The sequence below is a fragment of the Chrysoperla carnea genome, chromosome 3 (assembly GCF_905475395.1).
Source record: "Chrysoperla carnea chromosome 3, inChrCarn1.1, whole genome shotgun sequence".
Taxonomy (NCBI): Eukaryota; Metazoa; Arthropoda; class Insecta; order Neuroptera; family Chrysopidae; genus Chrysoperla; species Chrysoperla carnea.
In genome coordinates this window covers 10,938,624-10,964,702 of record NC_058339.1, presented here as the reverse complement: position 1 = coordinate 10,964,702, position 26,079 = coordinate 10,938,624, and the positions used below count along the sequence as shown (strand labels likewise).

The window sequence follows — 26,079 nt, the reverse complement described above, 5'->3', positions numbered from 1 at the left end:
TGTTAAAACTATACAATACTTATGTAATAGGAATAAAGCTTACACAAAAAATCTAGATTTGGCGAACGTTGATAAATATTTATTATTACACTTACAGTTACAAAACAACACAATAAATATATCCTTTCTTAATTATTTGTTAGTATTATAATTCAAGTCAAATTCTAAAAGCATTACAATACTATTTTGCGACACTTTGAATTCGCAAAATCATTTATTATATCGTCGTACGAAATCTTGTTTATTAGCTCTGACTCTATGCACAAGAGAGCTAAAGCGTTTAGCTTTTCTTGACTTAAAGTCGATCGGAGGTAGTTCTTTACTCTCTTCAAGCAAGAGAAGCTTCTTTCACCTGAACAATTTGTCGCTGGTGTACAAAGAGCCATACGAAGTACTATATCCAAGTTTGGATAAATGCTTCCTAGATTCTGATCTTGCAGGAATAAAGACAGACTTTTTAATGATCCAGAAATTGGTTTTATTGAAATTCTTTCAGATGAAAGGTAGCTTTGAAAGTGTACGCATTCCTGAACTAAGTCTGTTTCTAAATCATTAGGATACATTTTTTCTAAAAAACTGGCTTTTTCCGTCAGAACTGATGGTAACAACTCACTTATTTTGGTAAGAAATGAAAATTTCTCGTTAAATCCGTGATAAGCCTCTTGTCGTTTTGCTAACTCGGATATGAGTCTGTCTATGACAACGAGAAATGTGTTAACCCTGAATCTCTATAAGATATCGAACTAGTTTTTTATTTAATAAAAATTAGTCAGTATTTTTTACGCATAAAGAAATAACTTTCTGGAATAGAATTTGACAATTTGCAAACTTGCTGCAGCAATCATGATTAGACCATCGATATTGTATCAAGATTGAATTGTGTAAGGAGATCTCATAATTATTAGGTACACGGAGAAAAAATTATAGTAATTATCAGTGAAGAAAATATGTAAAAATAACTAAATTTCGACTATAATATGGAATCGCTATTGCGATATTCTAAAAATTCATGATCATTACATAATCAAAAGCGTTTAGCAATTGTTTATGCAGAGATTTTGAGATATTTATTATTTAGCACTGTATATAGGACTATATTTTATTTTTGTTGAATATTTTAATTCCTCTATAATTTTTGAAATTCGTATTTTGTGTGTGTATTATAATTTTTTCTAAATTTTGTCAATCGAAATAAAAAATTTATGAACTAAATTTGCCGCCCCTTAAAATTTGCCGCCCTAGGCTCCAGCCTACTCAGCCTGCTGGTAAATCCGCCACTGCTCCTGCGACGGTGAAAATGAGATGAACAAAATTATAAAATTTTCGTGCTACATACCTACGCAAACAGTTATATAGAAATGAAAATGAGAACACTTTAAAAACGCCTTTTAATTTAAGTTTTGTAAATTTCTAATAACATGTAGCAAAAGATTTTAAAATCATTTCATAATTTATTGCAATTTTTTAAAACCTGTTCCGAGGGATTACTCATTTGGCATATAACTAACATTATTGGAACTCCCACAAAACACTCTTTAAAAATAACAGTTTAACTTTAAAAAAAATACTTTTAATTAATTTTTAATGACATAATTTTCAAGAGCAAGAAGTTTGTATGCGTCATGATCGTGTTATTTATGAAATAAAATGGGTGAGACACATTATTTAGTGAAAACAAAATAATAAATTCATCAGTTAAACCCGACCTAAGTTAACTGAATTTAAATTTAATATGTTCGCATGTTAACATACGATTTTCTGTGTTCAAGATTTTTTTATAATCAAAATATAATATTTTATTCTTATTACTTTTTTTTTTTGGCATAATTAATCTTAATAAAAAAATTATTATGTCCAAAATTATTTTGTTGCACGCAACTTAATAGTACAAGTAATGCAAAATTTGCATGATGATATTCAAATAAAAACTTTTATTATAATCATAATAATTGAACCGTTGAACTTAGAAGTATAAAGGGACCATCAATCATAAACCATGTGGCTCGGTCTAGAGAGGACGTGGAACGGCTAGTTAATAAGCTACGCTGAGCTACGTGACGTGGGGGGGGGGGGGTAAAAGTCAAGCTAAAAGTCAAGCTTTTTTTCACAATAAAAATACACTTTAAAAGTTTGTTAACTGGAAATACAGAATATCTTCCTGACTTGATTTTAAAAGCTATGTACCATTCGAGGGAAAAGGGCCATAGTAAAGGCTACGGTAGGGTACATGGAGGGAGGGTTTCTGTGTACACGATAACTCAAAAACAAAAAGAGATATCAAGCTGAAATTTTTATAGCGTGCTTAGTACGTAAAAAGTGAAATTGAATTCGTAAATAAGCAATATAAGCCAATTGTGTCTTGGATCCGTAGTACCCATCTTGTAATCGGTTAGAGATAGAACAAAAGTATAAATGTAAAAAATGTTCGTTATAAAAAAATAAACACATTTTGTAGGACACATTTTTTCGTAAACATCACTGTTTACCCGTGAGACCGCTTATGCGTAAAATATATAGTATGCATTATATGAGAATATCAGTTATGTGTAACATAAATGTATCTAAAAGTGGCTATCTTTCTTTACTAACATGACGTAAAAAACAAATGCGTAATTGAATTGCGTAATCGACACTGTCTATACATGGTATTTTAACAATTAACTCAATCAATCGTTTGTTTTCACTTGTTTTTAGCAAAACAATAAGTATTTTTGATAATTTATCGAGAATATTAGCCGTGAATTTTGTTAAAACTTTAACAGAATATCTTTTAAGATTTAGTTCGGTTTTATTTCATTGAACACTGGTGTACATTTTTGTCTGTAAATGTAATAATCAGCAGTTAAAATCGATGAATTTAATTATATAAAAATCATACGACTTAAAAAATGAAACCTATTCTTTTTTTTAAATAAAGAATTAAATTGCTTATGCGGTATGAAATTTGATATAATCTTCTGACATGACGAAATTTAATGTCTAAACTGTCTACACTTGCTAGTAATTTTAAGACAAAAAATTGTGTCTATTTGATCTCAAATTTTACCTACTTTGATAATAAATTGATTTACGCCCGTGAGAAAGCAGAACTTGTTTCACCCAGTATGCGTGGGAAAAATAGTTTGATAATGAATTAGCCCTAGTATGATAATTAATTCATTCCCGCACTAGAGTGTCCTCAATTTTTCTGTATCTAGCGTGTTTTCTTTCAATTAAAAGCTAACGATTTCCAAAAAAATGTTTTAAATAAAAAATGACAGTTTTTTTATGCGGATCAACTTCTTAATTTAAAGTGTTATTCTATCTCTTACACTTTAAGATCTAAATTGACTATTAAAGCAACCCGGAGAATTAGAATGACCCAACAGATTAAAATGGCTTAAACGCTTAAAAATAATGATGCTAGGAAAAAAATTTTGTCATAGGTGTTCATAAAATCACCTAATTAGTCCATTTCCGGTTGTCTGTCCGTCCGTCTGTGGACACGATAACTCAAAAACGAAAAAAGATATCGAGCTGAAATTTTTACAGCGTACTCAGGGCGTAAAAAGTGAGGTCAAGTTCGTAAATGAGCATCATAGGTCAATTGGGTCTTGGGTCCGTAGGACCCATCTTGTAAACCGTTAGAGATAGAACAAAAGTTTAAATGTTAAAAATGTTCCTTATCAAAAATTAAACAACTTTTGTTTGAAGCATTTTTTCGTTAACATCACTGTTTACCCGTGAGGGCGCCAATTAGGCAGAAATTTTATAATATGTACTATACTTGATTATCAGTTATGTATGTGTCACATGTTTGTATGTGTAATGTGATAAAGAAATCAACACTGACTATGCATGGTATTTCAACAATTAACTCAGTCAATTGTTTGTTTTCACTTGTTACATGGTAAAATGATTTTCCTAATAAAATAAGACACGATTGAATTTAAGTGTTGACGGTAAGGAATCCTTTAAAATAATTAATTTCTATTAGAATATAAATATTTCATCATTTTTATTAAACACATAATATTGTCATCATATTCCTCTCATCCATATGAATCATTTATTAATTTTATAATGATAGGTATTGTTTGATAGATCAATACATAATACACACACCTACACCTATCTTCACAGCTTGACATATCATAGATAAATGTAAATATAATAGCTATTAATAATAAATTTGTGTTTTTACCTTTATTTTTATTTTATCTTTTTGTATTCAAGATAATATTTGCATAAAATAGTAATTAATGGTATGGGATATAAAAAAATGATTCCTAAAAAATATGCCCTGCCCATCAGCATACAATGAATGCTATTGATAAATGCATCTATAGAAATTGATATATGATTAACCTAACAACTTTTTCATCTATGAAAATTTTTTTAAGTATTGCTGATTTTCACGCGCCTAAAAAAGATTTCGATCACCCACGTAAACATGACGGATACTCTTTTTTGTTAGTCCATGAGAAAGACAAATGCAATAAAGTTTAGTTTAGCCAGACACTGGATAAAAGAGCATGTTCATTATCTGACAACTTGAAACTTAAAGAGTACCTCTTCATTAAATTGAGTTTTTCAGAAGAATCTACATCGTCTTTAAATTAATTCAAAGATTTTCCGTTCCATCACGTGTTAATGTCCGTAAAACCTAACATAAACTACCTAAGTAATTTCTTATGAATTTTTTCTTAATAAGCAATAATTATCGGCGTATTTAAATTAAGAAAATAACAATTAGTTGAGATTTTTTTATATCATTTAATTGAAATATGTGTACCCTTGAAAAAATTACATAGTACATAGACCTTTTTATAATAAATATTATTATTTTAGGTATTATAGTCCAATCAATGAACGAAATTTTAAACAAAAATAATTACAAGATATAACTTACTACATGTATCTGAAAAATTGAATCTTAAATTATATAATATTTGACTGTATGAGATATCATGTCTCCGAAATTTTGTTTTGATTAGTAAGGATCATTTCTGATGGATAGACATAACTGTTTCCGGGCATTTATTGACTGAACTATTGTATTAAAAAGTATTTTATATTATTTTTACAATAAAACTGTTTAGTTAGTTCTAAGGTACGTGTTACTATATTGAATGAATTAAATAAAATTTGATATGTGAATTTATCAAAATAAATTAATCAATTGACCTTTTAAAGTGATGTAGGTTTTGATTAAATAAATAATTGCAATTCTATACTATAATTGTTAAATTTGTGAGTTCAAAAAAATGTCTGATTTAAAAAAACTAAAGAGGCGTTTTTATAATTAACAATTAGTAAACTTTTAAACTACTGTCCACTGATATGCTAACAGTAATAAAAAAAAACCTAATAACCAAAAAAATAAAGCCTTGTATCCAAAATTGTTCTGGCGTTCGTACATCTTTAAGGACAAATTTTGCTCCCTTAGAAAGTAGTGCATTTCGATAAGCATTTAGAGTAATTTTTTTAGTAATAAGGTTAACAGTCAAGTTTTCTTTTAAAAAGAAAAAGTCAATCCGTATTTCAATTTGATTAATAAGTTTTAATTCAATAATCAGCGATATAAATAAATAAATATTTCGCAAATGGGTGTGTACATTTAATTTTTTTATTATGATATATCGGAAGTAGTATAATTTATTAATAATTTTTTTAAATAAAAAAACAAAAAGCTTTGATAAATGAATGATTAACATGAAAATAATACAGAAATATTAATAAGGCTTTTCTCTGGAGATTGTATACATAGTTTAACCTTGACTAGTAAAAAAAAATACTATATATAATTTATATATAGGTAGATATATATAGTCATAGAATGATATTCAGAGTATATACTTGACTGGTTTGCGTTTACATTCAAGAGTACAAAAGAAATATGGAAGACAATATGTAGCAAGATAAACATACTGAATGTATCAAAGAAAGTATTTAAGGCTGTTGTCTCGCTATATGGGCATATAGACAGAAAATTCTAAATTTATGTATACTTATTAAGAATATAATAATACATTTACCATACAAATTTTAAGTCGATAGACCGTCTCTAACTCGAGATAAATTCATTTCAAGTTCGAATAATTAACACAGAATTTTCTGTCGATATGCCCATACAAATGGAACATTGTAACGCAGTTTGTACACCGCATATAGCGATTTGCCAGGTAAAAAAAGCCAAATGACATAATTTAAAAAATGATCTTTATATATTTGAACCAATTTGAACCTTTTAGTTTTGTATGTTGGGCATATTTAATCAGAGCGGTCGATAATCACCCCTAATAAAACAAATAAGCAAAAGATTGAAATTGGTTAAAGGATTGAAATTCGTAAAGTATTAAAGTTTATTTAGTGAGCAGTTCGTAAAAAATGAACAGCTTTTAAAATCGTTGATCTTATGTTAATATTTTTTGTGGACACATTATCTAATTTTGAACTTGCTTATTGGTAGAAGTGTATAAGAATAATATCAACAGGAACAAGCACAAGGCCCAGGGGTGTAGCTACCGCCATATCAGCCGTATCAATGATACGGGGCTCCGGGCTAATTTTACGCAATGTATATTTGACCATGAAAACTCACAACAGCATATTAATGCATCCCTATCTTATAATAACTTGAAACAAGGAAATTCCATCCATATTTTATTGCTAAATGAAATCAATAGTAAAATTGCATCCTGGAGAGATGTATTGCATCGTTAATGTTATCATTACTTTAGTATCATGTAATCTACCTTTAAGAGACCATGATTCTGATTTTGGATAATTAATTTTACGTTTACTATCTAATTATGATCTTCTTTTAAAACCGAAGGAGACTCAAACCTTAATTTGGACCCCCAACTAATTTTGATACAGGGCCCCTCCAAGGCGAGCTACGCCACTGAAAATGCCTAAATATCCTGTGGCATGAATTTATTTAGTACTCTGGCAATTTGTTTATAAATTCGTTAATACATGTTTAATGATTCGATAAAATTCAGTATAATTAACCATTAGCATCGTTATTTAGTTCTTACTGTATGTCTACATTAAAACAAGGAATTGTAAAGTAAAATACTAGGACAAGCAACCATGCCTAGCAGCTATTGTTTTCTGTAGGTGGTGTGATTGTGATATAGTATAGTGGCCTATATTTAACATACAACTATTCATTATATATTATAGTAAAAAGCGGTCAAGTGCAAATATCGAACCCCATATATTTTTAGTAAAGATGTTAGTGGTCCGACCTCTGCATTTTATTTTACTGAAATGAGCTTTTACGACACAATTAGTATTCGTTGTGTGCGTAGTCATGGTAGGGACAATAAAATCGATGCCAGCGCTTCCAGTGAAAAATTTTGGTGTTAAAGGGGGCTGTTATTACTAATTTGCAGTTCTTTACATGTTATAGAAATGTCAAATTAAAATTATTGTAAAACACGAATTAATTAAACTTAATGCATTAAAAATTGTGAAAATAAGAAATCAAATTGCACAAATATTATTTTTCAAATGTAAATTATCATTATTATTTATTTAAATTTGTGAGACAATAATTATAAATTTTCAATGTAAGTCTTAAATGCAATGCATACAATTATATATGCATCCATACAATTCTCGATATTTTTATGAATTGACTGCAATTGCATGTCATAATTTCACTCGTATGTCTTAACGTTTCCTAAAAAAAATGCGCAATTTATGGGAAAAATGCTTGAAAAGGGTTTGATGGACATTTACTTCGAACTGATACGGAATACTACGAACATCCCTCTAACATTCAGAGTAATTAAACTAAAGTTAAATTTATTTGCGAAGTCATCCTCATAATATATATCCAATAATAAATTAATTGAACTAAAATTGATTAATTAATCAATTCTGTTGGTTTTCTTATAGGTATTGAAGTATTCAATTTGAATGGTTTGTTTTTTTTTTGTGATTAATTGTCAATAATATAATATATTGTATTTCTTTATTTATTAAACAAATTATATTTTTGTTCAAGGTTTAATTTTATATTATTATATTTATATTTTAAACATTATTGGGCTTCATTCGTGATACAATATCATCAAGGTAATTCTTGTTAGTCCATGGGACAGCACTCTTTTTTGTTAAATGATTAATAAATACTTCGTGAAACTTCGTGAGTTGCTTCATTTTGGCGAGTCTACCAAACTTTCTCGCTAAGACTTTTTTCGTTTTCAAATGAGCATTTTTCCCTGACCACTTGTTGATAACATTAATTATTTAACAATAAAATATTTTGTCCTGCAAAAATACTGCACAGATGAGCTTGTCTACCAACTCAAACATGCCGTACGTACTCAGTTTTCTTTTTCAATGCATAAGTTCATTCACTTTTGTTTCTTCAGAGTGATAACTTAAATATGACGTTATCATGAAATTCTCAAAATTACAAACGATAATTAACGAATCTTTATCTCGTTAATGATACATCGAATCCAAGAACTGCAAAAGAATTTTCTTCTTTAAATTTTCATAAAAATCGTCACTTTAATGCGATAGTTTTGTTTTGGAAATCTGACACTTTACATTTCCTAAAAATCATTAACTTTTTTTGGAAAAATAATATCATATAATATTCCACGTAGAAATTCGCGGACCCTTACAGGGAGCTTAAGGCATTACATACTATCATATTTCTCTAACTATATGCCTCATCTGGTTATCAGAGGGATCCAAATCGACCTTATACCGCCTCTTAAACTAATGTGTTTGATATATTTTTCTTAATTTTAAACTCTTATTACATTGAATATTAAAGTAAACAGTATATATCCTTACTAATATTATAAATGCGAAAGTAACTCTGTCTGTCTGTCTGTTACTCTTTCACGCCTAAACGGCTGAACGGATTTTCATGAAATTTGGTATGGTGATAGATGATAACCTAGAAATGGTCATAGGCTATAAATAATCGCCATCGTTCTTAGGGGGTAGGCAGTAGGCAGATAACTAAATTGAGTTAGTGATTTTTAGTCGTTTTTGTTGGGACTTTTGCTCTTTCACGTCTAAACGGCTGAACAGATTTTGATGAAATTTAGTAAGGTAATAGATGGTTACCTAAAAACGGATATAAGATCAAAATGATCACGTCATCGTACTTAGGGGGTAGGAAGTAGGCAGAAAACTGAATTGAGTTAGTGATTTTTTTTATGGTTTTTGCTGGGAGTTTTGCTCTATCATGCCTAAACGGCTGAACGGATTTTGATGAAATTTAGTTAGGTGATAGATAGTAACCTAGAAAAGGATATGGAATATGGGGGGAGGGGTGAAAGTGGGAATGTTGCCCAGCAAAGCGGGTAGTTCACAGCTAGTATCACTATATAGTTTGTTGTTTTTTTAATAACATAAAAAATTAAACAATAAATAACAAACAATCAATATACAATATTGATGATTGATAAAATAATTGTATTTATATTTTATATCATTTGTATATTTGAGAGTTTAATGTTTGTGTTTTTAAAACCTTGAAAATTTATTTATTTTTCCATTCAAATGTATAATCGAATTTCTTGTTATAATTATAATTTAAATGAAAACATTGTATACTGTCTCAAACATACAAAAGCCGTACCTGTATAGACATAAACAACAGGACAGGTCTCTACTTATTCTGATCCTTATTATTTTTTAAGTGAAAATTAAACTTACGTATCAACCAATCCATTAAAAAAACCTAATAAGGCTTAGTTCTGAATTAATCAAAGAAATTAAACTTAAATGTCCCTGAAGTCTGAAATAATTTGGTACAGCTGGAGGCTGTAATAATTATTATTGCCTGCGTTTTATCTTCAAATCCATTTATGTCAAAGTACACGCTATGATTGTTAGAAAAAAAAGGTATTCGTGTTCAAAGCCAAAAATTTTGTCGTTAGTTTCTTTTTGTAACAGTACGTGTTTCTAACCTAATTTGTCCCTTCACGGGTATACAGTGATGTTTACGAAAAAATGTTTGAAACAAAAGTTTATATATATATATATATATATATATATATATATACTAGCTGTTACCCGCCCGCTTTGCGTGGCGTAAAATATACCCGCTTTGCTGGGCAACATCCCCACTTGCACCCCTCCCTCCACATTTCCTTGCGTTGGATAACAGTTTTGTAATGTACACGTCATGCTCTTTTATTTGATACCCCACTTAGGTATATTTGTAAATATTCGATATTTCCTTCCCACTTTCTCGCTACAACTTTCTACCCACCGAAGGTAAAAAAAATTTCTAAATGTAATTTAAAACATTCTGACCAAGTTTTGAACTATTAAAAGCCATAATTTAAAAATATGAATTTTTTAGTCATGAACACCCCCGCAACCCCCCTTGTGGGTAGAATTTCGTAAAATCCGTTCTTAGCTGACCTCTACTTGGCAAAAGGAATATTCCTGCCAAATTTCAAGTCTCTAGGTCTTATAGTTCCAGAGATATCGTGATGAGTGACTATCTATCTATATCTATAGAAAGTCTCCTATATATATAAGATAAGGAACATTTTCTTTTTCATTTAAACTTTTGTTGTACCGCCTACGGTTTAAAAGATGGGTTTTACGGACCCAAGATCTAATGTTACTCATATACAAATGAGAATATATGTATTTTAATCAAGAGTAAAAGCAATTCGGCAACTATATTTTTCAAAAACGTACTCATTTTAAATGAATAGACCGTAAGATAGTAAATATATTTGGGTTCCTTATTTGGGACCATCCATAAATTATGTCACAAAAGTTAAGAGGATATATTTTTATATTTCAAATATTTGTGTTTTATTTAATTTTAAATTTTAATGTGTTATAGCAATTTAAATTAATTTTTTTAATAATTTTCAATTCTGAATGTTGATAAAAAAGTATAAATTTTATTATGAAAAAACTATGTACGTTTTTTGGCTTGTTGATCAGTGGCCCATTAGATCAGTTGGTTAGAGCGTCGTGCTAATAACGCGAAGGTCGTGAGTTCGATCCTCCCATGGGCCAATTATTTTTTATTATGAAATAATTTACATTTATATAGGCGTCAAATGCTTTGTGACGGTACATGTATAAATTTAGTCATTGGCGGATGCATGCTAGCTGTCCTACTGTTCCGCACATCAGTTGTCGGGTCTGTGAGATCTTCCCGCTATTTTAATTTCAATACTTCTAAATATGAAATTGAAAAATATGTGACGTCCTTCCAGGAGGTAGGCTCTCATATGTAACCACCTGTAACAAAGATGGGGAGGAGCAAAGAGGGAGGATATTTCACTGTGGATTAAAATATTGAAAAGTTTCCACTTAGATAGCATATCAAAATTTTATTTTCATTTACGCTAGTACGGATTGTTGTTTAAATTTTTCTATAATTTTGATTAAACTTTCGGTTGAATTACGAAATACTTTTGTTTTTATATTGATTATCATCATCAAGGACTATTAAAAATATGATTAGAGAAAATTCATTGATTGCACAAATATACAAAGAAATTAAACATTGAATTATTAATTGCACAGCTTTGTATTTTTTTTTATTACTTATTATAAACAATAAATAATAATAATGATAAAATTACAATAAATAATAAAAAATATTATGTAGACACAATTGTTTTTTAATATTTAAATATAATATTACACCTCTAAAAACAAATTATATATTAATAAACTACTATACTACGTTTTTTGAAAGTGAAAATAACGTGCTGAGAAAATAAAATATGGATATAAAATTTAAAATACAATTTCACATTATTGATATAATATATGATATTAATTTTATTGTTATGAAATATTTTGTATGCTGAGCTTCGCCACGTGAAGTGTATTATTATATGTACACTTAATTAATATACCTTCATCATCGATCAAAACGTTTAATATTGCTAGATTTCCAATTTTTATGATACAAAATTACTTCCGTATGAATTGTTTATCGTGTTACAATTTTATCGGAAGCTTGATAAATTTTTATGAGGATTTTTACATCCGTTTCCTTTCGACGTTGCCATTGAAATAATATAGAATTTAATAAATAATTTTTATTTATAATCTGGGAGAAATCTACATGGAAAAATTGATAAATAAGCCGTAAAAGCACCCTAAACTTTGTACTTGTCGCAAGACGAGAATTTATAATATTATTAAATACTCTTGAATTTACCAGATAAATAGTAATAACTTTGATGATGAATTATTATAACTTGATCAAGACTTAGACGAAAAGTAAGAATAAAATTTTTCAATATCTATCTTACTTTTCGAAATACCGAAGACGAATAATTAAACAGAAATTTACAATCTTTAATATTTCAAAAACTAAGCCAGGCATCGAAAAATTGTATTCTTAATTTTTGTTTAATTTCGTCAAGTTATAAGGCATCATAACATAAAAGGTCCTAACTTTTAATTAGAGGGTTTTTCTTCTAAATTTTTGGGTGAAAATTACTTATCAAAGTATCCCGTCTATCAATCGCTTTGCCTTAAGACCAATGTTAATTTCAGTTAGATAAATATGCCTACTTTTGAAGTCAATTGAAGCCAACAAAATCAAGCGTTTTACTGAAAGTTCTTATATTTCGTTAATCGCTAAGAACCTTAGAAGGTGTCGATAACGGGTTTTTCGACTTTTTTGGGAAATATTAATTACAACCACAGTTAAAAAAGGAAAAATTTAGATATATTTTCTATCAGTTCTTCATCGAGCGGACAAAAACTATACCCTAGGTCTAATGCTTTGAAATACGCTTATATGTCTACTCTAAGTCAAAATAAACGCAAAGCTTAAACCATTCTAAATGTTATGACTATAATATTACATGTGATTCATATATAATGTTGCTTTGCAATGGTAATAACGATACTTAATTGAAAATAGTCATCTTTCTTAGAAAAAGTATTATTTTTTAACACGTGACTAACCTAAATAGCTTACGATTCTTCGAAATTCATATAATTAGAAAAATATTATTTATTTATAAATATGCATCCTAATTCCTACCTTAAAACAATGAAAAAGAATACAAATAAAATTAATCTAAGCAGAGATTTATCATAATATTTAAAAGTTTATAGCTGAATGTAACAAAAAAATTGTTTATAATACAACTTAGTTTTCTTTCTTTTTATTTCCGTAAACATAATTGTATTCTTGCAGTACCGACTAAAAAAGCAAGTGCCGGGAAAAAATCACTACAGTTGTCATACTTGGAATATGTTTATTTTACGATTACACCATAAATTTTTCTCACCAAGAGAAAAATAAAAACTTATTTCTCTTTTTTATGAAAAAATTTTATTATAATTATTTCTGTAGATATGGAAAATTGTGAACGCACACGACGTTTGGGGTCACTTTTAGAAGAAGACTATTATAAAATTGGGAAATGCTATACCACCAGTTTTATTCGAGAATTTCAAATAACAAGTTTTCTCGATACTTATAATTTAATGAATTATTAAAACCTTTATTCAATGGAGGCGCTCTATATTTGCGTTCTTTCAATCGGAAAATATGAAAAGAAAATAAGATGTTTTATATTCAATTTTCAAATTAAACTATCTCTTATAAAAGTTGTTGTTTTTCATAAATAATAATAAAATAACAATTTAAAGTTTAGGCAACTTTTGTTAGGTTTAATATAAATGGAATATACTAACAATATTTCAAGAAAGTTTATAATCTTGTTTCCAAAACATTTTTAAGAAAACAAGACAATATTTATTTATTGAAAAAGGTAGAAAATGTAAAATTTGAAGGTAATATACTAAAGAAAATGATGAATTATAGGTATTTTTAAACGTATAAGACAACGTTGATATACTCAAAGGTTTTAAAAATAAATGATGTTTAAAAAACTAAAACTAGTAAATAATGAAGGTGAACTAGAACTTTTTTAGAATAGTATATTACACATCTAAGGAACAAAGTAAAGCATATCTCAGATCTCATGTTCATTGTCAGCCTAGGCGAAGCCGATTAAACGATTTACAATACCTTACTAACGGTCTTCACGTCCCATAAGGAAGCAAAGTCTTAAACGGTAGGAAGATAGTCTATAATGATTTTTATAGTTACTTGCAACTGAGACTTACTTGAGAACTGATTTGGATTACATCGAAGGTAGGGGATTGAACAATTTTGGAAGCTTGTAGAGGGATTCTTTGAGAGGAAAGAAATAGATTCTGAGCACTCTACTATCGAAAGCAATGAACATTCTATTAAAGAATTAAGAGAAGTGTTCTAAAAACCTTGCCATAATAGTCGACTCCATAAAAATCTTGGTGGAACTCTGAGTTAGTCCAACTTTTTAAAAATAGATAATGGTTAATAGCAATAGATTAAGGTAAAAATCATGCCTGTAATAGATATATTAAAAAAAAAATAGAAAAATAAAATTTAATCTGAAATTTACTATTTAAAATTTTTACAGAAATCTTTAATTGAGGGTTCAAAATGATGATTATAGATGGGCAGATCTATAATCATCATTTTCAACTATAAATTAAATAATTCTGTAAAAATTTAAAATAGTAAATGTCAAACAATTCATGGCCAACTTTTCTGATATACTCAATGAAATATGACTATTTTACATGTAACAAAATTGAAAACTGTTCACATCAAGAGAGCCTCCACTATAAAGCGGTGTTTTTTACTTTTAAGTCCAGTGAAACGGGCGGGTATCAAGCTAGTAATTTATATTGCAGAACTTGTTAAGAAAAGAAACTAATGGAGGAAAATATTATTTTAGAACACAAAGTTTTTTTATTAGAACACACAAGTTTTTGAACATATAATAAGACGTAAACTCATTGTAAGTTTTAAATATAAATGATTGTTTGAAAAAACTAAAAGTAGCAAATAATGAAGGTAACATGACCTAGACCTGAAACTGCCTCGTGGAATATTTCATCCTTAACATTGATGCTTTGTAAAAGAGGTTACTCTTCATAAACTAAATAGATTATAGTGAAAAGACAACAGCATTGCTGTATAAATATGTGGTAACAGTCTGCGCTTATATCGCAGTATCTATATTCTATAGCTACGTTACTCAACGATACGTTAGTGACGGTGAAAATATTCGTTATGTCAGCATAAAAACACCGGCATTTATTTGACCCACTATTACTACATTGCGATGTTACAATTTAGGTCATGTTTAAAAATAAATGAAAACTTTTGAAAATCAAGTTTATTATACAAAGTGTTACAAAAATAGTGGGCTAGATAGTTCGAGATTAGATTGTTAAAATTTTGTTCGAAAATTAAAAATGATATACAAATACATAATAAACAAAATTGAATCTTAATATTATATTTCTAGCCTGCATGGCCCTAACGAGGGTATACAGCGTCTGTGGCAAGTATTTAGGTTGCGCCTTATATATATCATTTTAATTAAAATTGTAATTATTATTATTATATTCGTTGTTCATTAAAGAGAATCAAAACGTACCATCATATTGACAATTTTGATAAAACATTTTTGACAATTTTGATTTCAAAAAAAATTCCAATGAGATCCGATCAAACTTGCCTGTGTTATCAAAAAAATCGAATTTATTAACTTTATGACGTCATCAGAATCCAAAAGATTTAATTTTGCTCTATCACATCTAAATTTTGTCCAATTTTAATAAATTAAGTATGTAATCTGTAATGGAATCAAGTTATCCTCTAAAAAACAATTTATATGGAAACCAAGTTTACATCAACAAGATTCTAAATTCAATAATCAGTTCGACCATTTATGTCGACAAGCTAACGTCTCCTTCAAATACATAAACATTATGTAACTTTTTTATATACAATAATAAATAATTTAAATATACATCTTCGGTGTTATAAAATGGTTCCGATACCAAATTGACTAAAATTGGAAACGAGGAATCTCCGGTGATGGGAATGATTATGTTTAAGTTCGGAATAAACTTTTATGATAATTAATATTATGGACGAAGATACTAGCAGTTATGTCAAAGGGGGCGATCTGCACTCAACATGTCAACATGTTTTGATTTTTGGATGCTACACAGCTATAGTGTTATTATCCACTGATCGATGTCCCAGCGAATAATACGCATCAACTTACAATCAACATGTATTATTATTTGTTGCTTCAAGGAATTGTACTGCACCATTCTTCTTCAGATTCGAATTCTGCCCGTCCCTTCTTCATCTTAAGGAGGGGGGAATGATGTAATGGAATCAAGTTATCCTCTAAAAAACAATTTATATGGAAACCAAGTTTACATCAACAAGATTCTAAATTCAATAATCAGTTTGACCATTTATGTCGACAAGCTAACGTCTCCTTCAAATACATAAACATTATGTAACTTTTTTATATACAATAATAAATAATTTAAATATACATCTTCGGTGTTATAAATCCTACTAAATTTGGGTCATACTTTTCAAATTTGTGATCAAAATTAACCTAGCACTAATAGGTTTCAAGAATGTGGAGCCCTAATACCGAAAGAAAGCATATTAGTGTTAGCTAGCAAAAAACTGCCATCACAGGTGAAAAGAATGACCCAAAATTAGTGAGTTTCAAAAAAAATTCCAATAAGATCGCATCAAATTTGCCTTTGTTATCAAAAAAATTGAATTTTTGACCTATATGACGTCATCAAAATCCAAAAAAATTAATTTTGCTCTATCACATCTAAATTTTATCCAATTTTGATAAACCAAGTATGTAATCCAACTAAATTTGGGTCATACTTTTCATATTTGTGATCAAAATTAACATAGCTCTAATAGGTTACAAGAATGTGGAGTCCTGGTCCCGGAATTAAGCACATAAGTGATAGCTAGCAAAAAAATGACATCGCAGCTGAAAAGAATGAACCAAAATTAGTGGGAATCAAAAAAAATTCTAATAAGATCGGGTCAAATTTGCTTGTGTTATCAAAAACATCGAATTTTTTAACTTTATGACGTCATCAGAATCCAAAAAATTTAATTTTGCTCTATCACATCCAAATTTTATCCAATTTTGATAAACCAAGTATGTAATCCAACTAAATTTGGGTCATACTTATCAAATTTGTGATAAAAATTAATCAAGCTCTAAAAGGTTTCCAGAATGTGGAATCCTGGTCCGGGAATTAAGCACATAAATGATAACTAGCGCAAAACTGGCATCAAAGTTGAAAAGAATGACCCAACATTTTTTTTGAAACACTCTGTATAGATAGAAGTTACATCGCAGCTTTTAAAATTTATTAGATATTTGCACTTCCTTTCGTGATGCACATACCCTTTTTTCTTGGTAAATAAATTAGTTTTTCAAACCAATGGTGTGTTTTTATTTTACTAACATTCATATACCTATACTAAATATTTGTGTTTGCCGGAGATTATTTATTTAGTAATGCTTGTGCTGGAAGTCATACCATTTTTCTGCTGAGAAAGACGTGTTTTGTTTAACCTAATTTTATGACATTTACATAAAAAAAATATTTTTTATTTACAACAAAAATTGTCGGAATTTAACATGTAAATTAATTTCCGTTAAATATTAAAACCAAAGATGTTATTTGATTTACTTTTTTTTTTTGCATTGAAGGTTAATTTAAGTTCATGTATAAGGAATAAAACGAGATTTAATTTACATTGGTAGCGTGTAGAAATGGCGGAAACAAAAAGAAAAACACAAAATTTAATAATTTTAAATTTCCTATAAATTTTTTTTCGAAAATTATACATTGTAGCTGAAGAAAAGTGGATTAATGCTATCATAAGGAGAAATAAATAACAGTTTAAGAAACTAAAAAACATGATTTTGTAACTATCTGAACTAAAAAGTAGAAAATAAATTCAAAAAAATAAAATAAAATAAAGTAATTAAATTTATCGTAAAAAGCGTGGGGTGCTAGATTTGAATTATTGTTAACATTTATGTCAATTATTGTAAATATTGGTAAAAGTAAAGTCATTATCAAATATCTAAAAAAAGCACCCCATTCTTTTTATACCATGTATATATGAAATATACATAGTATATTAAGTTTCGTCCCAAGTTTGTAACGCTTAAAAATATTGATGCTACGAACAAAATTTTGGTATAGGTGTTCATAGAATCACCTAATTAATCTATTTCCGGTTGTCCGTCCGTCCGTCCGTCCGTCCGGCCGTCCGTCCGTCCGTCTGTGGTCACGATAACTCAAAAACGAAAAAAGATATCGATCTGAAATTTTTACAGCGTACTCAGGACGTAAAAAGTGAGGTCAAGTTCGTAAATGAGCATCATAGGTCAATTGGGTCTTGGGTCCGTAGACCCATCTTGTAAACCGTTAGAGATAGAACAAAAGTTTAAATGTAAAAAATGTTGATTATAAAAAAATTTAAAACTTTTGTTTGAAACATTTTTTTGTAACCATCACTGTTTACCCACGAGGGCGTTAATTAGGTGCAAATTTTATAGTATGTATTAATATAGGAATATCAAAGTGAATATCTTTTGTTATTTACGTGACGTCAAAAAAACAAACGATTGCGCATCAACACTTGCGCATTATATGAGAATATCAGTTAAATATGTCAGATATGTATGTATGTGAAATGTGACAGAGTTATCAACACTGCCTATACATGGTATTTCAACAATTTACTCAGTCAATTGTTTGTTTTCACTTGTTTAAGATAAACTTTCGAAAATTTCGAAATAGTTTAGCTTCTGAGATTTTATACTTGTTCCAAGAGTTGTAAAAAATGTGACGTAGCGTGGCGGGGTTGTAAGGTCTCGTAGACTTTACAGCTTTTCGGGGACTTTCGACTATTTAGTGGATACTATGAACTGTATGAAAATAACCCAGCTCGTATATCATATTTACCATACCATATAGTCGCGGAACCAAAACACTAAAAACGGTCAAAGTTCGAAAAATTTGAACAGGAAGACGGATTTGAATGCAGTTTTCTGCATTCGATTCATTTAATTGCATTTTAAATTAACCCTAAATATACTAAATTCACAGTTCGGTTAGTAGTGATAAAAATTATTCCAAACTTGTTAATCGGGAGTTTTTGGGGTCGCTGAAAACAAACAATTCATTGATCTCCGAGGGAGAATTGATCTCCGAGGTACCTGATGCCCAGGATAAATGGTATCCCCGTCGTCTCCTGGAGTTTTTGGGAAATTCGTTATATAATCGATTTAAATTCCTTACTCGGGGGTTTTTGGGGTCGCTGAACACTATCACGACAGATTTGGACACCAGGTACCACGGAGATCAATTCTGTCGTGATATTTGTATTTGGCAACCCCAAAAATCACCGAGTAACGAGTTTGGACTGATTATATAACGAATTTTCCGAAAACTCCAAGGGACGACGAGGATACCGTTCACCCTAGGCACTATGTACCTCGGGGACCAAATTTGATCGATATTCGTGTTCAGCGACCCAAAAACCCCCGAATAACAAGTTTGCAATCGAATTTAGTATTAAGTCACAAACTTTCTTGACCTTTTAAAAATCGAATGCCGAACACCGCATTCAAATCCGTCTTGTTGTTCAAATATTCGAACTTCAGTGCTTCGTTTCTACGACGAATACGTTATATTTAAAGCATAATAATAATACAAACGTAAAAATAATGATCATATGAGCTCCTTTGAACATTTTATAATACATATGTATAAACTTATTTGAAAAGAATAACCATTATTAAAAATAAACGACATATTTTCATAAAAAAAAAACGTACTTATAATACCTCTTATTATATACCAAGAGAAAATAAAACAGGAAAAATGAAACTGAAAGAGAATTAATAACTGACGTAGAAACGCATTATTATTATCTCATCACTGTAGAAAAGAGTCCACCTTCATATTTGTACATCATAAAAATGTATATTCCACAAAAAACTGTTATCAACGAAATGAAAGTTTAAAAAACCGGTGAAATGTGAAAAACTAAAAGAAATAAAAAACGAATACCAAGTAAATAAACTTATAAAAAATAAAAAGGCCATCAGTGATTGTGTAGATAATGTCAAAGACAATATATACAAGAAAAAAAATGAAATATGGTTCGAAGAACAGCAGAGTAGAGGAAACTCGACGACGTTCTGTTGTATACATGCATATACTGACTGTGTACGTATGAAAAGTGTTTGGAATTGTGTTAAATAGGTCAAGTTTACTTTAACCGTTGTTGTGAAAATTGATTTTCTTCGATATATATGTGTATTGTGTATACAAGCTGTATTTATATATTGTGTATAATGTAGCCCCCAAGTATCGACCATTTCGTTGCTGGAGTCAGATTTTATGATTATATATTATTTCTTAACTTTTATTTTCCTTCGATTATTTTACATAGCGTTTATTAAATATTCAAAGTTAAAAATATAATTTACTTTCGCAATTAGACCTTTTTCCTCTGAAGATTAAAAAAAAATCATCTAGATGGCAACACTAGGGGGGGGGGTACAAATATATCCTGCCATCTAGAGGATTTGTTTTTAATCTTCAGAGGAAAAAGGCTAATACATTTCGATTTTATTATACGATTATTCTCTGATTTAATGAACGTTAAATCGGAAATTTTTGAAAAATGAATAATATAGTAGCTTTATAAGTCAAATTCAGTGAATAATCCAAGTGTGACCTCGAGCGCCAAACGCAACTTTGTCAAAAATCGAAAAAACCGTGAAAATATTTTGACCCTGAGCAACACTAGCACACTCTGTCGGATGTAAGTGGAACTACTCCCCATTTAAGTAGTTCAAGTGACGTATAAAATAGTGCAAAAAATTACGACGTTAGAAAAAATGATGAATTTTGATGAAGCTTTCTCTCGGAAACTATTAAGTCTACAGAGTTCTAATCTATTAATGTAGAAAAACTAAGTGAACTTTAAGACCATCTTAAAAAGATACTATCAAAAACTAGCCCTTTAGGGATATAATCGGTAAAATCTGAAAACAATCCAAAATTTTCACGATTTTTTAGACTAGGCTTAGCTTTTAACAAGTTCAGACATTCCATTTCAATATTTCGTAAACTTTCTGTACGTTTTGAAGAAATATGATATTTTATGTATAAGATTAAATTAATAATGAAATAAATTTCTTGTTAAAAAAACATTAAGTTATTATATTAATAATAGACGTTTGTTTTTAATAGAATTTTCAATTTAAATAAATAATTATTTGATAAAAGATTATTTTTCAATTTTCTTAAAAAATTGATAATAATCTTTTAATTATATTCGCAACATTTAGTATTCAAAAAGAAAGTGTTTTTTGTTTCCATTAAAGTGAAATTAAAATATGAAAAAAATGAATTAATTTTTTTTTTAAATCCATAAAAATGAAACGTAACGTAAAATTTCTTCTCATGGATATGAGAATTAATTCCACTGATCTTATCGAAAGCGAAATAATCTAATTCTCAAATCCAAAAGTTGTCAAAAGTATATTTAAAACGGCGTACCCACAATAACTCAACTTTGGCGGATAGTCCCTTAGATCATATATTTTAAATAGATAAGCCCAGTGTATACCAAGTATATATATTTTGGCGTCACAGAGTAGATTAACAAAGATGAAAATACAATATTCAAACAGCTGACGGAGAAACACCATTTTGGAGGCCTGGTATTCAATGCGCATGATCGTATAACCGGAATCAGCTGCTTCAATGATGTGTTTATATTTCAAATTCACATGTGCTTAAAATAAATAAATAAAATTTTATTTTGTTTTAACGTTCAAGCGAGTAATATTGTTAAATAATTTTGTTTAAATTCTATGAAAAAAATTTTTTTTAATGGTAAAATGGTAATTTGTTCAAAATATACTGTTTTAACTTTATTTAAAAGTGGTATAATCTTAAATTTAAATACGCGCCAGGATATTATGTTGTATATTAAGACATGCGTATTATGACCAGGCCTCGACATTTACTATCCTTGTCAATCTACTTTGAGACGTGGTTCTCACTCTGTTGGCCAGTAGTGAATTTTCAAAGGATAGTCCTTATTCAATATTACTTATGCTACCACAGATACTTACAGTATCTGTCTCTAGAAGTTTATGCCATACCAGCGTTGTAGTAAATGCCTTACATATCTCACCGTATGCATGCTAAATTTCATAAAATTCGGATAATTATTTTTTTGGTATTAGGCTCGAAAATATTACAAAATTTGCTATTAAAGTCGGTCTAATTCTAACAATTTTTATCTGACTTTTCTTTAAATATATCTAGATATTATTAACTAATGGCTTTGAATATTCGAAAAGTAATTTTGAAAATTTTATATAAAAGTACAATTTTTTTAATTTATTCGTTTAACAGAATAAAACTTAGCATTTAATAATAAATTTTCTCGAAATATAATAAAAAAAAAAACAAAATTATGTAATGCCTAGATTGAATAATATTTATAACAACAACAAAATTTGAATAACAATAAAAATTTCTGTTTATTATGGAAATAAGAGAAATTTAAATAATTTTTCAAAATGTACGGTTAGTATATTACAAAGGGGTTAAAGTATGCTCGGTTCAAGTTTTTTGGAATCGATAGACAATGAAAATTAAGCCATTTAAAGAATTGAGCTTTGTTCTAAAAATAGTTCTAAAACGGAATTTTTTTTATAGCCCTGAATAACTACATACATGTATACACATAGGACTGGTTATTCTCACCGGCGTTAAAGTAAACGACTAGTAGGTAGGTACTAAAAAATACACATTTGAATAAAAAAAATTTCATTACATAAAAATAAAAACAATTTTAAATGAAAAATATTTTCACAATAAAGTAAAATATTTGTTTATTTACATAAAATAACATACACAAAATGGGGTATAAACACAAAAATCTATTTTTAAATTGTTACTCTAAATACAATAAAATCCGAGTGTACATACTAAACATTTTTTAAAAAAAAGGCACAATCTGCCACAACCAGATAAAAATCTTGCCAAGAATTTCTAAAATGTAAATTTTTTTTTCCCGTGCAATAAAAAAAATATTTTTGTTCAAAGTTTTGTGAACACAAAATACATCGCTATATATTATAATTGTAAAAGTAAGGATGCTTGTTTGTTTGTTACACTTTCACGCAAAAACTAGCGAATGGATTTGAATGAAACTGTACAACAATATGGCTCATACATCAGAATAACACATGAGCTATAAATTATAAAGATATATTTAAAATAAAAAAATTCTAAATTTATTCTGACATTTTACTGCCCCATCTATGATTAGCATTTTAAACCGTAAATTAAAGATTTCTGTAAAAATTTATAATAGTAAATGTCAAACAATTTATAGCCTTCTTTACTGATATACTCAATGAATTAGGACTATTTTACACTGAAAAAAATTGAAAATTGTGTAAATAGTTTACCAACAATTCCTTCGAGTGTCATGGAAGGGGAATAAATGAGATCAAGAGAGGTGGTTTTTATACCATGCATATGAAATATACATAGTATATTAAGTTTAGTCCCAAGTTTGTAACGCTTAAAAATAATGATGCTAGGAAAAAAATTTTGTCATAGCTGTGCATAAAATCACCCAATTAGTCCATTTCCGGTTGTCCGTCCGTCCGTCCGTCCGTCTGTGGACACGATAACTCAAAAATGAAAAAAGATATCGAGCTGAAATTTTTACAGCGTACTCAGGACGTAAAAAGTGAGGTCAAGTTCGTAAATGAGCATCATAGGTCAATTGGGTCTTGGGTCCGTAGGACCCATTTTGTAAACCGTTAGAGATAGAACAATAGTTTAAATGTAAAAAATGTTCCTAATAAAAAAATTAATAACTTTTGTTTGAAACATTTTTTTGTAAACATCACTGTTTACCCACGAGGGCGTTAATTAGGTGCAAATTTTATAGTATGTATTTATATAGGAATATCAGTTGTGGGCGTGTCTATTTAAAAGTGAATATCTTTTGTTATTTACGTGACGTCAAAAAAGCAAACATTTGAGCATCAACACTGTCTATACATTTTTGTATGTGTTATGTGATAAAGAAATCAACACTGACTATGCATGGTATTTCAACAATTAACTCAGTCAATTGTTTCTTTTCACTTGTTACTTTTAAATCCAGTGAAGCCGGCGGGCATAAAGCTAGTTTACATAAACATATAGAAATCTGTGCAGCCACCTTTCTCATTTTTTTTATGTTACATCAATTTGTAAATTTGTTTTCAAGAATCAATTTTGAAGTAAAGTAAAAATTTTATCTGTGAAAACTTTTGTATTGGGCACTTAAATATGAGAGGAATTACAAAAGAAAATAAATATTTTAGGAAAATATGAATATTTATGTGTTCTTTGATAATGTAATAATGTTGGCAACATACCCAAGTAATATACACTTTTGATATAATAGGTATTCAAGTATTAAATGCATTGAAAAGTCGCCTTTATAGATTTGAAAAATGTCCGAATTTGCTTACTTGCGGGAAAACAATGATGTTAACGAAAAAAATTTTCAAACAACAATGGTTTATATTTTTTTTTTATTCTATCCATTTAACTTTTGTTCTAAATCTAACGGTTTTGTTCTACCTCTAACGGAATTCATTAACTAAAATTCCTTTTTTGGTAACTTAAGTCTCTTTTTTGATGTAAAAAATCGGTTTTTATGAATGGGATAATATTTGATCATATTTACATACAAACGTAAATATTAAACAAAACAAAACTGAAGGACAAAAGTAGTTAAATGTGCGTATTTACTCACTGGTTGTAAACAACAACAATTACATAAACAAAATTTACATAAACAATGTTTAATTAAAATTAGAGTAGAAAAAACAATTGTAATTTTTTAAAATAACACAAGGTTGTAATAAAAAATTATGATAAATGATAGTCTTCTTAGAGATATAATACCGTACCGAACATCAATCTGTTGGTTAAGAGAGTAGACTCTGAGTTATTAGAGGTTTCTGAAACTATTGGATTTTCAAGTTAAGATCTATTAATTAAACACTTAATGCTAGAAGTATTCAAGAAAGAACCATTTGAATGGAATGATCTGTTCTGTATGCGTTGCTTGATAAGAAATGTTGGATTCTTCCGCCGTCAAAATAAAATTTTCTGAAAGTTTTATTATGTACACTTTTTAATGTGTCACTTGAAATCAACAAACAATAATTTTAATACTAATTTGCTAAAATAATTTTCTTCGAATCGATTTAGAATCTTGGAGGATATTACTTGTCTCACACTTAATTTTACTTAAAGCAGATATACTTTTAAAAGAATTAAAAAATTATTGTAATGTGCAAAAAAGTCGTGTTTTATTAAGATAAATGCCTTAATTTATGTGTTTTTTTTTTTCATGTCTGAAAATAGGTCAATTTTTTGTTATTTAATTGGGTTTTTAGTGTATAATAATTTGTATAGTAATTACTTTTTAGCGTGTAACTTTTAAGGTTAATGTAATCATTTTTTAAACGAAAAGAGAAAATATATACAAATAAGTAGCATAAAAAAAGCTATTTTGTTAAATAATAAATTTTTTATTAGAGAAAAGTCTATATAGGCTGTCTCGCGAAAATATATAAACTTTAAGAGCAAATACCTTGAAGTGAGAGATGAAAATTAATGTGCTTTATACATTTTTTTATAACTTTTTAAATGCTTTTCTTTTATATCCGAGAGTTTCTTAAATTTTGATTTTAATATCAATATCTGCCTGTCCCTATGCATGCTTAGATCTTTAAAACTACGTAATGGATTTTGATATGATTTTTTCTAAGATAATATTTCTAAGATTTTCTAGATAGAGTGATTCAAGAGGAAGGTTTTAATGTGTAATAAATGCATAATATAGTAGAGAAACACTGATAATTTTAGAGGTTAAACGAAATTGTGAACAAAAGGAGGGTAAGTGACGGGATAAATTTAAAACTAAATTTGCCCAGCTAAGCGTATATTTCTTATTCTTACCCACTTTGAAGCAGAAATTAAATGGATTAATTGTATTTAATTTTTAAATTACCTGGAACAAGAAACAAAAAAAATTAATTTAAAATTTATAGAAAAGTTCTAAGTTGCTTCATGATAAATAAA

At 28.6% G+C, this 26,079-nt stretch overlaps 1 protein-coding gene and 1 non-coding gene across 4 annotated transcripts in view; one reads left to right on the top strand and one right to left on the bottom strand.

Moving 5' to 3' along the window:
* LOC123294512 (serine/threonine-protein kinase tricornered) overlaps positions 1-26,079 on the bottom strand; it is a 149,742-nt gene that overhangs the window by 10,107 nt on the left and 113,556 nt on the right. The gene's annotated exons all lie outside the window — the stretch shown is intronic.
* Positions 10,931-11,004, top strand: Trnai-aau. The gene has a single exon. It is a non-coding gene; the product is annotated as a tRNA-Ile (tRNA).